Source organism: Erythrolamprus reginae, chromosome Z (assembly GCF_031021105.1).
Source record: "Erythrolamprus reginae isolate rEryReg1 chromosome Z, rEryReg1.hap1, whole genome shotgun sequence".
Taxonomy (NCBI): domain Eukaryota; kingdom Metazoa; phylum Chordata; class Lepidosauria; order Squamata; family Dipsadidae; genus Erythrolamprus; species Erythrolamprus reginae.
Genome location: NC_091963.1, coordinates 131,387,571 through 131,403,729, shown reverse-complemented (window position 1 = coordinate 131,403,729; position 16,159 = coordinate 131,387,571). Strand labels below are relative to the sequence as shown.

Here is a 16,159-nt window from a genome sequence, read left to right as displayed (position 1 = left end):
ATGCTTGCACTTTTGATAAATATCCAGTTTTAGAACCAACTACTGATGGATATTTATCAAAAGTGCAAGCATTACAAAATGCAAAGCTACTTTACAATGATTTATTAGCTGTTAGCTGTTGGCTATTAGTTGGCTGGCTGGAGTAGTTTTGAGCATGAGTTAATTATTGAGTTAAAGCTGTAGTGTTGATATGGAGAAACCTGGGTTGGTTTAATATCTACGTGTAAGTAAGCTTTACTGCATATAATTAAAGCAAAGTTTGTTCCTGTAAATAGAAGACTAAGACAGAAGATTGCACTGTTTTGTATAAAAGTGTCGTGGTTATTTCTCTGCACTGGTTCCTAAATTGCCACACTATAAATTCTGGAATCTTGACAGGTCCTTCTGCGTAGCTCTATATATCCGGACATACTACATACTGTGCATGTACAATGGTTCTACGCATGCCGGGCAGGTGGATGGAGCTTCCCACCACCAGTATTACCGGTTCATAGAACTGGGCTGAACTGGTAGCAACCCATCGCTGGTACCCGTATGACAAAAAACTGGTTCTGCATTTTCTTGGGGTAGTTCATTCATTTGTCAAAAATATCAGTTCAAGTAGCCATTTTATCAAGGAAATATTGCAGCATGCCCTACTTTTGAAGTCTCGCTAAATGGACTCACCCAGGGATATGAATGGTTGTTTCTAGCTTTAGGACGAACTGGGAAAAGGGAAAAGGCAGGAGCACAATTCAAAGTAGCTTACAAAAGGAACTTTGTGTATCAGAATAAAAGTACCACCAAGTCTCTTGCTGCTAAATAACATCCAGGATTAGGGGTCAACAACCGCAGCAACACAAGAGCTCGCAACAGATTCAAACTTAATGTTAACCGCTCCGAACTTGACTGTAAAAAATATGACTTTAACAATCGAGTTGTCGAAGCATGGAACTCATTACTGGACTCAGCAGGGTCAACCCCTAACCCTCAACATTTTTCCCTTAGACTATCCACGATTGATCTCTCCAGGTTCTTAAGAGGTCAGTAAAGGGCGTACATAAGTGCACCAGTGTGCCTTTCGTCCCTCCTTTATCTCATATATCTTTTCTTCCTTTCATATATCTTCTCTATTTTTATATCTTTTCTTCTATCCTTTTCTTTATATATATTACTACATGTCTATTCTCTTCAATATGTATTGTGTATTGGACAAATAAATAAATGAAATGAAATGAATAAATGAGTTCTTCTGTAGAAATATGGATGATAGCATCAATTCAGAACAGGGGTGTCTTTAATAATAATAGACTTGGAAATTGGCAAGTTAGTGCAGATAGCCACCTGGCCAGCCATCTTTCTCTTGCTCAAGGTTTCTTTATCTTTTTAATGGCCTTTGCAATTCATGATTTGCACATTTGAACCATTCGTAGTCTCACACCTATGTGAATGCATTTATTTCTCAAATTCCTTTCATCTCAGTTGAATGAAGCCTGTACTATGTTTATAAATCCCCATCTATTTTTGTACTGTTCAATGTGATTAACATTTGGAAGAGATGCTTGGGTTCCTGATGGGGCATTTCATCAAGAGTTGAAGCTGGCTTTCCCCAAATCAATTCAAGGGTATTTTACAAACAGATACCAATTTGTCAGCTCTGTATTTTGAAGGAAGATAAAGTTTCCCTTGAGTTAAGATGAGTGATTGGTGAGTTCATGCATTCATTCCCATAGGTTTTTTTTTTAAAAAACTGCATTACATTACAGACCTAATTTGCCTTTTGTCTATGGAGATTCTCAGTTGTACAGGTCATAGTTGTCCCAAATGCGCTTTTTCAAAAGGCACCTGGATTTTCTTTCTAGTTCCTTGAAGACATTTCACTTCTCCTTCAAGAAGCTTCTCCAGTTCTGAACTGTCTTTCTTGATGTCTCCAAGGAAAAACAAGAAACTCTAGTTGCCTCTTGAAAAATCATCTTTGGGACATAATTTGCTTCTGTTTCTTCTAGATCAGTGGTTCTCAACCTTTTTAATGCCACAACCCCTTAATACAGTTCCTCATGTTGTGGTGACCCCCAACCATAGGTCCAGCGCCAATTCTCCCAACAGAACTTTAAGCTGATTGGCAGGAAGATCAGAGGGACCCCCCCACTGTTAACGCCTGATTGGTTGGATTGTAAAAATATGTTCCAAGGCGCCTGAATAGAAGCTTTAGTTCCTAACACAGGCGACCCCTGTGAAATGTTTGTTCAACTCCCAAAGGGGTCCCGACCCCCAGGTTGAGAACCACTGTTCTAGATTGATCTTTGACATCCTATTCTGGGAGTCATATCCAAACAGTAAGCAGAATCAAGCATCCTTAGTTTTTTGGATCATGTAAGTTTCCTTACTTTCTAAAAGTCCTTGATTTACAACCACAATTGAGCCCCAAAATTTTCATTCCTAAATAAGTCAGATGTTAAGTGAATTACACCCCCATTTTATAATCCTTTTTTTTTTTTTGCTTTGAGGCACCTAAGCACCAAGAATCACCTCCTTATCTGTCATCCCCCTTTTCTTTTCTTTTTTCTTTTATTTATTTGTATTTATTTGTTTTGTCAAGTACTTATTGGTGGTATGCAAAGATATAATAATATTTATATACATAATACTAGTGAAAGAGAAACATTAGGACAGGGGACGGAAGGCACCCTGGTGCGCTTATGACCTCTTAGGAATCGGGAGAGCTCAATAGTGGATAGTATCTGGTTTAGTAAGGGTAAGTTTTGGGGGTTAGGTGATGATACTACAGAGTCTGGTAATGAGTTCCATGCATCAACTACTCGGTTACTAAAGTCATATTTCGTGCAGTCGAGTTTAGAGCGGTTTACTTTAAGTTTGTATCTGTTATGTGCTCATGTGTTATTGTGGTTGAAGTTGAAGCAGTCGTTGACAGGAAGGACATTGTACCAGATGATTTTATGGGCTATGTTTAGGTTTGTAAGTAGTTGCGTAGGGTATTCTGTTGCGAGTGGAGGACTCTTCTAGTAAAGTATCTCTGAATAGTTTTCCCAGCATTAGGCTCTTCTCCAGTGAGTCCTTCCTTCTCATTAGTGGCCAAAGTATTTGAGTTTCATCTTCAGGATCTGGCCTTCTAAAGAGCAGAAGTCTGGGTTGATCTCCTCTAGTTTGATCACCTTGCAGTCCACAGGAGTCTTCTCCAGAAATTCATAAGACTTTAAGAATTTCAACTCACAGAATTCTTCAACCAGCATAGCTAATGGTATAATCCCAGTATAAAGTCATCTAAATAAATGACCATCGTCTCTTTTTACAACAACAAAGTCCATCAATGATACCAGTATAGTATTCTTGGTCCAGTAAGACCTATAGTTGGGGGATATTATGAGGAAGGATCTTGAGTTTCACCTCCTTCATAAAACCCAGGTTGAGCTGTAAGATCTACTCTATTTGGCCTTGCCCAGGTAATCTCACTAATAGAGAAAAATGGAAAGGCATCCCTGTCAACTCCCAGGAAGTTGAATCTTACTAGTGAAAAGACTCTCAAATACTGGAGGACATCAGCCTACCACAGAGAGCATATAGAAAAAGGGATAACACAATCAAAGAATGAAGCTCAAGAGGAATATTTGGGAAGGCTAACACTTCTACCCTGACTCAGAAATGCCAGCATCTGCTACTTTGCTAGTGGTTGGGCAAATAACAATAACAACAGAGTTGCAAGGGACCTTGGAGGTCTCCTAGTCCAACCCCCTGCTTAGGCAGGAAACCCTACAGTACTTAGACAGATGGTTATCCAACATCTTCTTAAAAACGTCTAATGCTGGAGCATTCACGACTTCTGGAGGCAAGTTGTTCCACTGATTAATTGTTCTGTCAGGAATTTTCTCCTTAGTTCTAAGTTACTTTTCTCCTTGTTTAGTTTCCACCCATTGCTTCTTGTTGTACCGTCAGGTGCTTTGGAGAATAGGTTGCCTCTTTCTTCTTTGTGGCAACTCCTGAGATATTAGAACACTGCTATCATGTCTCCCCTGGTCTTTCTTTTCATTAAACTAGCCATGCAGTTCTTGCAACCAGTACTTGGATCCAGTAATGGGCAGCCAAAGTTTTTACTGCCCTACTGTGGGTGTGGCTTATTTTGTGGGTGTGGTTTGATGGTCACGTGACTGGGTAGGAGTAGCTTGCTGGCCATGTGACCATGTGGGAGTGGCTTGAATGATTATCATCGTTCAAGTGAACTGTTAAGTCCTTGACTTACAACCTCATCGGTGTCGCTCTCTGGGGTGACAATTTGCTTCTTTCCTGGGTCACCCACTGCCTCAGGTTGGGTAGCTAGGCGAACGAGTGCTGATCAGCTGTTGAGAAAAGAGGGGGGAGGAAATGGGCCCCCTTCAATTCCTGCTGGTCTCCCTGCCACTTTCCGGGGAGGAGGAAGAGGATGGAAGGGTGGGGGATGATCAGCTGGAGCTGGGCACACAGCTTCACTTCCACCAGTGGAACTACATTCCACCCCATCCTGCCTGTACTGCCCACTCCTGCTTGGATCCCTTGCCTGGAGTATGAAAGGAAGTCTATATTTGTGTGTTTGGGATATCTATGGGATTGTGCATGTTTGTGCAATTCTGTTATTTTGTGAATCTGGTCAACGTTCAGTGTGTAGCCTTTACCTGTTGAGAGAAAGGACGTAAAAGCTTGTAGATGTCAGCCTGTTTTCAGGATTGTTATCATGCTTCGTAGATGCTTTCCTGCCAGTTGGTGACATTCAAAAGAAGGGCAGCAAGCCCAGAGGGTTAAACCAATCATTTCCCTTAACTGACCATGTAGCTGCGTCAGGAGGACATCACCAGCTGGCCAAAAGCCAAAATAGAGAAAGTGGAGGGAGGACAGAGATCAACCAAAGGGCAGAAAAGATTATGCTGGGATTGTCTTCTACAGATGCATGGTGGACATTTTTAACTTAGGAGCAGGGAATGCCTTGGTGGTAGTCAGAATACAGTCTACTCCCTTTAGTTATTCCATTTATTTCAAACCCCATTAATTAGTTTTTATATCTACAACATTTCTGACCATTCAGAGACATTGTTAAATTTTGGATACATCCATCCATTTCTGAAACAAACTCCCTTGAGAATTTGTAAATTATCAGAAAAAATAACTTGTGGTCAGGAAGCAGAATTTGTGATTAGGGTGAAGCAAGGTTATTAGAGGTATCCAATGAAAACATTTTCGATTAAAATCTTGGACAGCGAATAAGATTAGCTCAATGGGTAGTACGTATTTCAAAAATGTCCTTTGCATTTCTTGGTATTCTTGGAATCATTACTCCTAATTCTGCAGTTTTTAGTAAGAACGTTAGCAAAAGATTAGTAGCCAGGGAAATAGGACCAAACAAACAAAAATAGTGGATGATTGTCTCACAATAATTTTCCTGATTATCTATTTTTCTCTGTGAGGGTGACAAATCAAAAATAATCAAGTAGATAAATCAATAGCAAAAGCTTACCAGAAGAAAGACATATTCTGTGTTACTATGGTGCATTAGTAGATCACTGTACTGTACATTGGCATTGGACCAGAATATCTCCGAGACCCCTCCTGCCGCACGAATCCCAGCGACCGATTAGGTCCCACAGAGTGGGCCTTCTCCGGGTCCCGTCAACTAAACAATGTCGGTTGGCGGGCCCCAGGGGAAGAGCCTTCTCTGTGGCTGCACCTGCCCTCTGGAACCAACTCCCCCCGGAGATTAGGACTGCCCCTACTCTTCCTGCCTTCCGTAAACTCCTTAAAACCCACCTTTGCCGTCAGGCATGGGGGAACTGAAACATCTCCCCCTGGGCATGTTTAATTTATGCATGGTATGTCTGTGTGTGCGTCTGTTAGCATATGGGTTTTTTTAAATATTTAAATATTTTTAAATTTGTCTGTTTACTTATGATTTGTTTCTACATGTTGTGAGCCGCCCCGAGTCTTCGGAGAGGGGCGGCATACAAATCTAAGTAATAAATAAATAAATAATAATAAATTTTAAAAAATGGAGCACTCTTAACTACCACATAGATAGTCCTTCTCCAGAATAATATGACCACATATTATGACCCAGTGATGGTAAACCTATGGTACAAGTGTCATAGGTGGCACGCGAAGCCATATCTGCTGGCACGCGAGCCGTTGCCCTAGCTCAGCTCCAATATGCATGTGTGTGCTGGCCAGCTGATTTTTGGCTCACACAGAACCTCCGGGAGGGTGGTAGAGGGTGTTTTTACCGTCCTCCAGCTCTAAGGAAGCCCTTGGACCCTGGGGAGGGCAAACCACGAGCCTACTGGGCCCACCAGAAGTTGAGAAACAGGCCGGAAACAGGCCTGTTTCTGGCTTCCAGTGGGCCTCTGGGTGTTGTGGGAAGCTGTTTTTGCCCTCCCTAGGCATTGAATTATGGGTATCGGCACTCGCTCTTTCGGCACACAAGGAAAAAAATATTCACCATCACTGACTTAGCCTTTCAGGTCTTCCAGAGTTGAAATCTGTAATCAGTAACTATAATCATATTCCTTCATCTTACTGGTCAATATAAACTAATCTATCCACACATCCATCCATCCATCCCATGTTGCTTTGTTCTTCCAAAGACCTTAGTCAGATGTGCTATCTGAAAGAACAGAAGATCCTACATGAATCTATCAAAGTTCTAAGTATTCCAAGATCGTGTTTCTCATAGTGACTAGGTCAGTTAGATATCTTTAGGAAGTTGACAGATCATGACAATTCATTTCCTAGATTTAGAAGCAAACATTTCTTACAACAGTTCATTTAGTGACTGTTCGAAGTTACAACAACATTGAAAAAGTGACATGATCATTTTTCATACTTATGACAGTGGCACCGTTCCCATGGTCACGTGATTTTCATTTGGATGCTTGACAACTGACTCACATGTATGTGATGGTCACAGTGTCAAGGGGGGGGGGGTGTCACGTGATCCCTTTTTGCAATCTTCTGACAAGCAATGGGGAAACCAGATTAATTTAACCACCATGTTACTAATTTAACAACTGCAGAGATTCAGTTAACAAATGTGACAAGAAAACTCATAAAATGGGGCAAAATTCACTTAACACATTTCTCACATACCAACATAAATTTTGGGATCAATCGTGGTCATAAGTTGAGGACTACCTGTAGTGGAGTTCAATCTTCAACTCTAGATTTAATCTTTTCAATGACATGATGGACAGTCAGAACTGAGTGGTGACAGAGTGAGAAATAAAACAGCAATGTCTCTATGATTGATTAGTAGACCTATTGGTGTTCAAAAACAATTGTTACCCTCAGGTGCTTTGGAGAATAGGTTGACTCCTTCTTCTTTGTGGCAACCCCTGAGATCCCTCTCACAGTTACTAATATTGAGCAAATTACCACATATACTCTACCTGTGCATTTTGGGTTTTTTGCCTAAATGTAGAACCTTATTTTTTTCACCATTGAACTTCATTTTGCTAGATAGCCCCCAATGTTCAAGTCTGTCAAGATCTTTCTGTATTTTCAGCCTATCTTCTGGAGTATTGGCTATTCCTGCCAGTTTGGAATCATCTGCAAATTTGATGAGTTCCCAATCTATCTCCTTGTCCAGGGGTAGGCAAAGTTGGCTCTTCTATGACTTGTGGACTTCAACTCCCAGAATTCCTGAGCCAATCATGCTAGCTCAGGAATTCTGGGAGTTGAAGTCTTCGGAGAAGGTGGGCGTACGAATGTAATAAATAATAATAGTAATAATAGTAATAGTAATAGTAATAGCAATAGTAATAGTAATAATAATCCCCACTGATGGGTACGCCTTGTCATGGTAGTGGGGCTTGTGTGCTTCAATGAAGCTGAGAACTGTGCCGGTGGTAGTGTAAACTACTGGTAGGTCTAACCTTGCTGGAGTGGTCAAAGCAGAGGAGCCAGACTAAACGTACCTAACCCATTTAAACTAATGGAGAGACAAAACAAAAAGAAGTCCATACTGGCTCGGTCGTCGCCCAGGATAAAAAGGACCGCGGTGGCTGCTGTGGAACCTGGGCAGCCATCAACAAATGAGCTACAGGAACAAACAAAGCTTACAAATCAAAAAGCGGCAGAAATTCTCAATGTCAGAGAATCGCACAATCATGAAGTGTTATTACAACTTGGAGCCTGAAAAACGTGGATATCAAAGACATATGTATCAGTTATGGAAACAAGAATATGCAGACTCAAAAATAACAGAACTTCGACTGGCCGATCAGCAACGACTCATAATCAGGAACCAAATGTTCAATGAAGTCGAATTAGAAGAAATACAGAAAATTTGCAAAATAAAAACACCAAAATCTGATCTGGCACCAGTAGAAGCTCCAATAAGATCTGGAATCACTGCACAACTGGAACCTGATGAAAACTTGGAAAGACAGCAAGAAGCTGCAGATGAGACACTTGACAATATGACTCAAAGGCAGCAAGAACTTAAGGACCAAATACTTGCTCATGCAGGGTCCAATGCAGAGCAAAAGAGACTGCCAGCCTTAAAAAACATAAGCAAGAAACGACTTGTCCCACTGATGGAAGATATTAACTCTGCACTTGCAACTGTCAATGTAACTTCAATTGAAGAATTGAATCAGCTTGCCAACAGTACAGCTGTGATAGTAACTGAAGAACTAGGCTTACTGCAACAGAAACCAATCGGAAAACCAACTGGAAAACCAAAATGGAAAATCCAACTAGAACTGAAAATCAAAAGCTTGAGATCAGATGCAAGTAACTTGATGAACATTAAGGAGCAGAAACTGAACAATCAGAAGATCAAAGACTATTTGACAAAAAAGTACTGGCTTAGTACAAGAAAGATCAAGGAAGCTCTGGAAATTGTAAAGCAGCAGATAACAGCGACAGCCAGGAAAATTGAGTGAAATGAAGCTAGGATCACCCAGTACAGGCAGAATCAAACATTTCAATCCAACCAGAGGCAGTTCTACCAGAACCTGCATCAGTAAACAGTTAAGAAAATTGAAACGCCAGAGGTGAAAATAACAACAAAGTTCTGGAAAAATCTCTGGGAGGTCGAAAAGGACTATAACAGGACTGCTGGGTGGATAAAGGAGTTTGAGAAGGAATTCTCAGGGAGCAATATGCAGCAGCTGGAGAGAACACCTGAAATGATTGCAGAAAGAGTGAAGAGGGTAAAGAACTGGACATCCCCTGCACTGATCAGGTGCATGGTTTTTGGCTGAAATACCCGACCAGCCTGCATGCAAAAATGGCTGAATTGTTCAACAAAATGCTGCAGACAGGAAATATTAGTGAATGGCTTACAACTGGCAGAACATATTTAATACAGAAAGACGCAGCAAAAGGAGCCATACCAGGAAACTACAGGCCAATGACATGTTTGCCAACCATGCTCAAACTGCTGACAGGTTTCATAGCTGACAGAATTCAAGTCTACCTAGAAGAAAAGTCTTCGGAGAGGGGCGGCATACAAATCTAATAATTTTTTTAAATTATTATTATTATTATTATTATTATTATTATTATTATTATTATTATTTAAAATGACATCATGCCAGTGGAGCAAAAGGGCAATAAAAGACGAAGTAGAGGTACGAAAGACCAGCTCCTAATTGATAAAAGGATTTCAGAGAACTGTAAGAACAGGAAAACAAACCTATACATGACCCTGATTGACTACAAGAAAGCCTTTGACTCATTGCCACACAGCTGGATCATAACATGCCTGGAAGTCATTGGAGTCAATGAAAACATCAGGAAATTCATAGAAAAGGCGATGAAATATTGGAAGACTGAGCTTTTTGTTTGGAATGAAAGCTATGGACTGATCAGAAGGGGCATCTTCCAGGGGGACTCTTTGTCCCCATTGCTATTCATCATCGCTATAATCCCGCTGTCACTCATCCTACAGAAAACAAACCTAGGCTACCAAACTGCTAGGAATTCACCAAAAATTTCATACCTGCTGTATATGGATGACCTGAAGTTGTACGGAAAATCAGAAACTGAGATACAGTCACTAATCAACACTGTGCGAATCTTCAGCAATGACATCAGCATAGAGTTTGGCCTGGATAAATGTGCCACAGTGGCACTGAAAAAGGGGAAAATCACTGAAAGTGAGGGCATTGAAATGCCAAATGGTCAAACCATCAAGTGCCACCAGCCAGAAACCAGAGATACCTGGGCATCTTGCAACTGGATAATATCAAGCATGGCCATGTGAAAACTGTGATCAGCAAAGAGTACATCCAGAGGACCAGAAAAATTTTGAAGAGCAAACTGAATGGTGGCAACACAATCAAGGCTATAAATACTTGGGCCATACCTGTCATTAGATACACAGCTGGCATAGTGAACTGGACTCAAGCAGAGCTGGACAACTTGGACAGGAAAACCAGAAAATTAATGATGATCCATCATGCACTACACCCCTGCAGTGAGGTTGACAGGCTGTATTTACCAAGGAAAATAGGCGGCAGAGAACTTTTGCAAGTGAAGCAGACAGTGGAAGAAGAGAAGCATGCATTAGCTGACTATGTGAAGGAGAGCAAAGAGTCAGTGTTGATGGAGGTCAATAATAGAAAGCTTCTCAAGGTGAAGCAAACTAAGGACCAGTACAGAAAAACTGTAACTCAAAGTCATATGGACAGTTGGTGGAACAAAGCATTGTATGGCCAGTTCTTGGAGAAGATTAAAGGCAAAGTGGATAAAGAAAAGACCTGGTCATGGCTTACAAGTGGAACACTCAAAAAAGGAGACACAAGGACTAATACTGGTGGCACAGGAACAGGCCATTAGAAGAAATGCTGTCAAAGCCAGAATTGAAAAATCAACAGACGATCCAAAGTGCAGACTCTGTAAAGAAACAGATGAAACAATCAATCACATACTCAGCTGCTGCAAAAAGATTGCACAGACTGACTACAAGCATAGACATGATGCTGTGGCACAGATGATCCACTGGAACTTGTGCCGGAACTACCATTTACCTGTGGCAAAGAACTGGTGGGATCATAAGCCTGAAAAAGTGGTCGAAAATGAGCAAACAAAACTACTGTGGGACTTCCGACTTCAGACTGACTGAATTCTGAAGCATAACACACCAGACATCCTGATTGTGGAGAAAAAGAAAGTATGTATCATCGACATCGCAATCCCAGGAGACAGCAGAATTGAGGAGAAGCCGCTAGAGAAATTAGTGAAATATGAAGATCTAAAAATCGAGCTGCAACGACTCTGGCATAAGCCAGTGAAAGTGGTCCCAGTGGTACTTGGCATGCTGGGCGCAGTGCCAAAGGATCTCAGCGGACATTTGAAAACCATCGGAATTGACAAAATCTCCATCTGTCAATTGCAAAAGGCCGCTTTACTCTTTACTGGGATCGGCAAACATAATTCGCCGCTACATCATGCAGTCCTAGGTGCTTGGGAAGCGCCCGACTGGTGATGAAATACGAAATCCAGCATAGTGATCTCGTTTGCTGTGTTGTATTGATAATCATAATAATAGTAATAATAGTAATAGTAATAGTAATAATAACAATAACAACAACAACAACAACAACAACAATAACAGTAACAACAACAACAACAACAACAACAATAATAATAATAATAATAATAATAATAATAATGTCTTAGAAGAGCCAACTTTGACTATCTCTGCCCTTGTCCAAGTCATTGATGATGTTGAAGAGTACTGGGCCTAAAACAGAGCCTTGGGCTACTCCACTGTATACTTCCCTCCATGTAGATGCAGTTCCACTGAGGAATACACGTTGAACGCCCTTGTCCAGCCAGTTATGAATCCATTTGGTGGTGATGCTGTCTAACCCACATTTTTCTATTTTTTCTAGTAGTAGGTTATGGTCTTTTGTATGTAACTCCGGTGAACTCTTATTCAGGGAGAATCCAAAATTTAATCCAATTCAATTCTACTAATTTCCTTGACCAAACACAGCATCTTTATCCACCTATTGGTTCTTCCTGGTCCTTTGTTTAGATGATTCCAAATAAATCCAGAGTACTTAAGTATATAAACAGAGCCACAAGTTCTTTCAGCAACTTCCAGTCATCTAGGAATTTAATCCTATAAACCAGAGGAAGTAAAAATCTTTCTCCATAGACTAATATGAGATCAACTAATATGAGATCAAGTTCAACTTCTGAGTTTTCTTCTCCCTGGTTTTGTGATTCTTGCCAGGGGCAATAAGCAATTCTTCATTTTTCTAGTTGGTTACAACTGATGATCAGATTTGATGTCTGAGAACCTCATCTGTGCTTGGGCAGGAAAATAACACGTTCTGGCCCCTGGCTTCAGGGACACCTCAAGCTTTGCTCCCATGGGATCCCTGGCCAATAGGACTCCTAATCTTCTACTTGTATTCATGATTGTGGCTAGCATCAATATCATTAATCTGAATAAAGTAGTCCATAGATTAGAAAACAAAATGCTGGTGTATCTTTGTTGTCACTGCATTTCTGAATTAAACACATTTCTTTATCTGGACTGCTAGCAATTTAAAATAGAGCCTGGCTGGCATCTAATGCATGAAAATTGCAACACCAGAGAAATCTCAGCCCTGGAAGAATTTTTTTTAATTAACTTAATGGCCCGGGCAATGAAACATCTCTGCAATTAGCATCAAAACGCCAACGCCAGGTGAAATTTCACAGAGAGAGCATGCCGCAGCTGAGTATCAAAACAGGAGACAATTGCCATCTGTCACACTTCAAACTTTGGAGGACCGTGGAGAAAGGATAATCCAGCATTTGGAAAGATTCGTGTAGGAGAAAGCATGGCTTTGAATACAGAAGGATTAAGCTCTTGGAGATGGTGTGTATGTGTACGTGTGTGTGGGAGGGGGGGTTAACAGCATGTGCCAACGTTAGAAGAAAGTGTAATGAGTAGGCATCAGAAAGATGGGATAACATTTATCATACAATAAAAATAAATAAGTCACCTTGCGCTAAGAAGTTAAATAACAGCAAGAGTGATAATATTAGCAACATTATCTGGCAACCTGTACACCATGCCACCATAACTGAAGTCTCCAGATAAAAGGCAAGGACAATTTCAAGTACATTTTTCTGAGACTTTAGATGAAATACTAACTCACTGCAAAAGAATATAGAAGATGAAAACAAATTAAGATGGGAACATGTCAATGCCAAAGCAGTGGACACAATTTTCTCCTAACTTTTGTAAGCCAGGATGAAAGGGATGCTCCAACCCAGGAAGTTTTAAAGAAGAGATTGGACCAACCATTTGTCTGAGCTACGATGGCGAATCTATGGCATGCATGCCAGATGTGGCATGTAGAGCCCTCTCTGCTGGCAAGCACCAGCAGCTGGTCTTCGGGTCTCTGCTATGCATGCCCACACATGTGTACATTCATGAATGTCCATATATGTGCACATTTGCATATATCCACATATGTGCACATCAGGTGAGGGTTCCTCTTCGCCAGCGCTACCGGATCGCTCATGCTGCCCGGCATGGATGCGCACATGTCCGTCGGGTGGGCAGACATTGGCATGAGATTTGGCTTCTGCGCATGAGGCGGAAGCCAAATTTTGTTTGGGGTGCGCATGCAAGAGAGATTTCAGTGATTTTCACTGATATTTTTGCTTCCGTGCATGCTTCTGGCGCATGTGGAGAAGCCGAACCCCACGCTGGTGCGCCCGCCCATTGCACGCAGCTGCATTTTTGCTGCCGGGACACCGTATTGCCCCGTACTGGCTGCAACCTGTTACTGGTGCACATGCATGACCATGTTTGCACATGTGCATGAATTTGCACACCTTTCAGTTTGGGTATGTGTGCATGTGCAGTTTGGGCACTCGGGGCCAAAAAGGTTCTCCATCACTGGTATAGGGTTTCCTGCCTGAGCAGGGGGTTGGACTAGAAGGCCTTCAAGGTCCCTACCAACTCTGTTATTCTGTTATTCCAAAATGCAACTCACTGTTGCTTTCTCTATTCTCCCCCCTCCCTCTGTCCCTCACTGATGAATTGTATTTCTCTATCCCCATTCATAATTACATAATTAACTCAGAAGCATCTATCTCTAAGTGTTTTTATTATTATCTGTTCATAACGATATGAAATCCTATTCTTTAAGATTTTAGAAAGTTGTAATATGTTGGCATGATATACTGGGGAGGAACCAAGTAATGTGATCTTTTTGCAATTGGCTGATGGAGATTTTGTAAAGGCACATGTTCTGTCACAACAGGCACAGATTGCCTTATCCAACAGTTTTTGGTGTGGTACCCAATGTGCCAATAACCACTAGGACCACCGCAGCTGGTTTATGCCATAATCTTTCAACTTCAGTTTTCAGATCTTGATACTTTCTGATTTTCTCTAATTTTAATAATAGAGTGCTTTACAGTCCTTTAATAATAATAGAGTGCTTCACAGTGCTTTACAGCCCTCTCTAAGTAGTTTACAGTGAGTAAGCATATCGCCCCCAACAATCTGGGTCCTCATTTTACCCACCTCGGAAGGAGGGAAGGCTGAGTCAACCTTGAGCCTGGTGAGATTTGAACTGGTGAACTACAGCCAGCTGTCAGCAGAAGCAACTTGCGGTACTGCACTCGAATCACTGCGCTACCAAGGCTCATAATTATTATAAAATTAATGGTAATTAAATGATTTATGTTTCATGATTGATATCATGATTGCTTTATACGGATAATAATAGTTATTAATAACATTAAGTTTATTATGACATCTTTAACATCATCAAACAACAACATCTGCTTATCTCTTAAGAAGAACGCCATAGATGAATAAAAATGCCAAATCCCGTCTAAAAATCTAGTTGCTTGTGCAACGACAATAGCTAAGAAATATGTCATTATTATCATTTATATCATATTTAGAATGAAGCACAAAATAGTAATAAAATATAATTTAATGTAGAATTGAGCAACGTACAAAATACACACATTAACAGTCCAGGTTATTATAACTGGACAGATGATTACTTTATAATAGAAAAAATAAATTAGACTCTATAAATCTATTAGCAATAAATGACCAACTGCATCTTAAAATTAAGCAATGTGCAACATTAAAACTTCTTGTCACCAAGAAGAGGAGCACCCCTATTTCTCAGATATAGTTTTATTATTCTCATCCTGCCATATTTCATATATTTAACTCTTTAGGTTGTACCTTACATCGGTTATTTGTTTAACCATTCTCATAACGTTTCACCTAATAAAGATAAATTTCTTTTGGCTTCTATCTCATTGATCCATCCTATTATCTGGAGCATCTATCTACTAAAATTGACTGTTTCTATACATTTTATTAGCATTGTTTCTTTCCTAGCTCCAAACTGCTTTATACCTTATTATTACATTATTATTATATTCAGATTTTCAACTTTGGCCCATTCGGGTGGAACATCAACTCCAATGGTGCTCTGCAAAATACTGTCAATCTCTGTGGCATCACACATCGCTCTTGACATGGCTTTGCAAAGAAACAACTTACCACTTTGCAATTGGGCATCTCTGCATCTTTTTTTTTTTTGATGTTAGCTTGTCCCTTCTCACTTGCTAGCTTCCTTTTTTTTCCTCCTTCTTTTCTCCTGGATGTTGAAAGGTCAAGATACCTCCTGGTCCTTCTTCTTTCCCTCCGTCCCCCCCTTCTCCTCCTCCTCCTCCTCCCTCTTTCCCACTCAATTATTCCCAGATCAATGACTAGGAATGTAGATCCCAGCAAATCCCTGGGGTCTTTGCAACTTACCATGAGTTGAAAATGAGACAAGGACTAGTCCCACCCCTGCCCTTTTGGGATTGGCTGAACTTGAGTGTCCCTCTCCAATTGGGCAGCTGGAAAGGCACAGCCAGACAGATTGGGGGGGGGGGGAGAGAATCAGAGAATAAATATATAAAGATACGATTTTCTATTTTTGTGGATTTCACCCCCTGTTCTTGAATTAATTACTTCATTAAGTTTTTCATTGTCTTGTAGAAAAATTCCTTCTATTCCTTTATTTTATTCTTCCTAGACCTAGCAATAAAGTGATATGGTTTGTAAATCGATGCATGGAAAAAACTCCCAGGGGAATCAAAAATGCCTAGTTAAATCCACTAAGACGTCAGACTTTGGACAGCTAAGATTAAAGTTCTGCAGGGTTGC

General features: G+C 40.7%; 1 protein-coding gene across 1 annotated transcript in view; it reads right to left on the bottom strand.

The window, feature by feature from the left end:
- Nucleotides 1–15,663, bottom strand: part of KCNJ14 (potassium inwardly rectifying channel subfamily J member 14) — a 57,030-nt gene extending 41,367 nt beyond the window's left edge. Inside the window, exon 1 of the mRNA XM_070766924.1 lies at nucleotides 15,509–15,663. The gene's annotated coding sequence lies outside the window, so the exon portion shown is untranslated. The remainder of the gene's footprint in view (nucleotides 1–15,508) is intronic.
- Nucleotides 15,664–16,159: the final 496 nt, after the last annotated feature.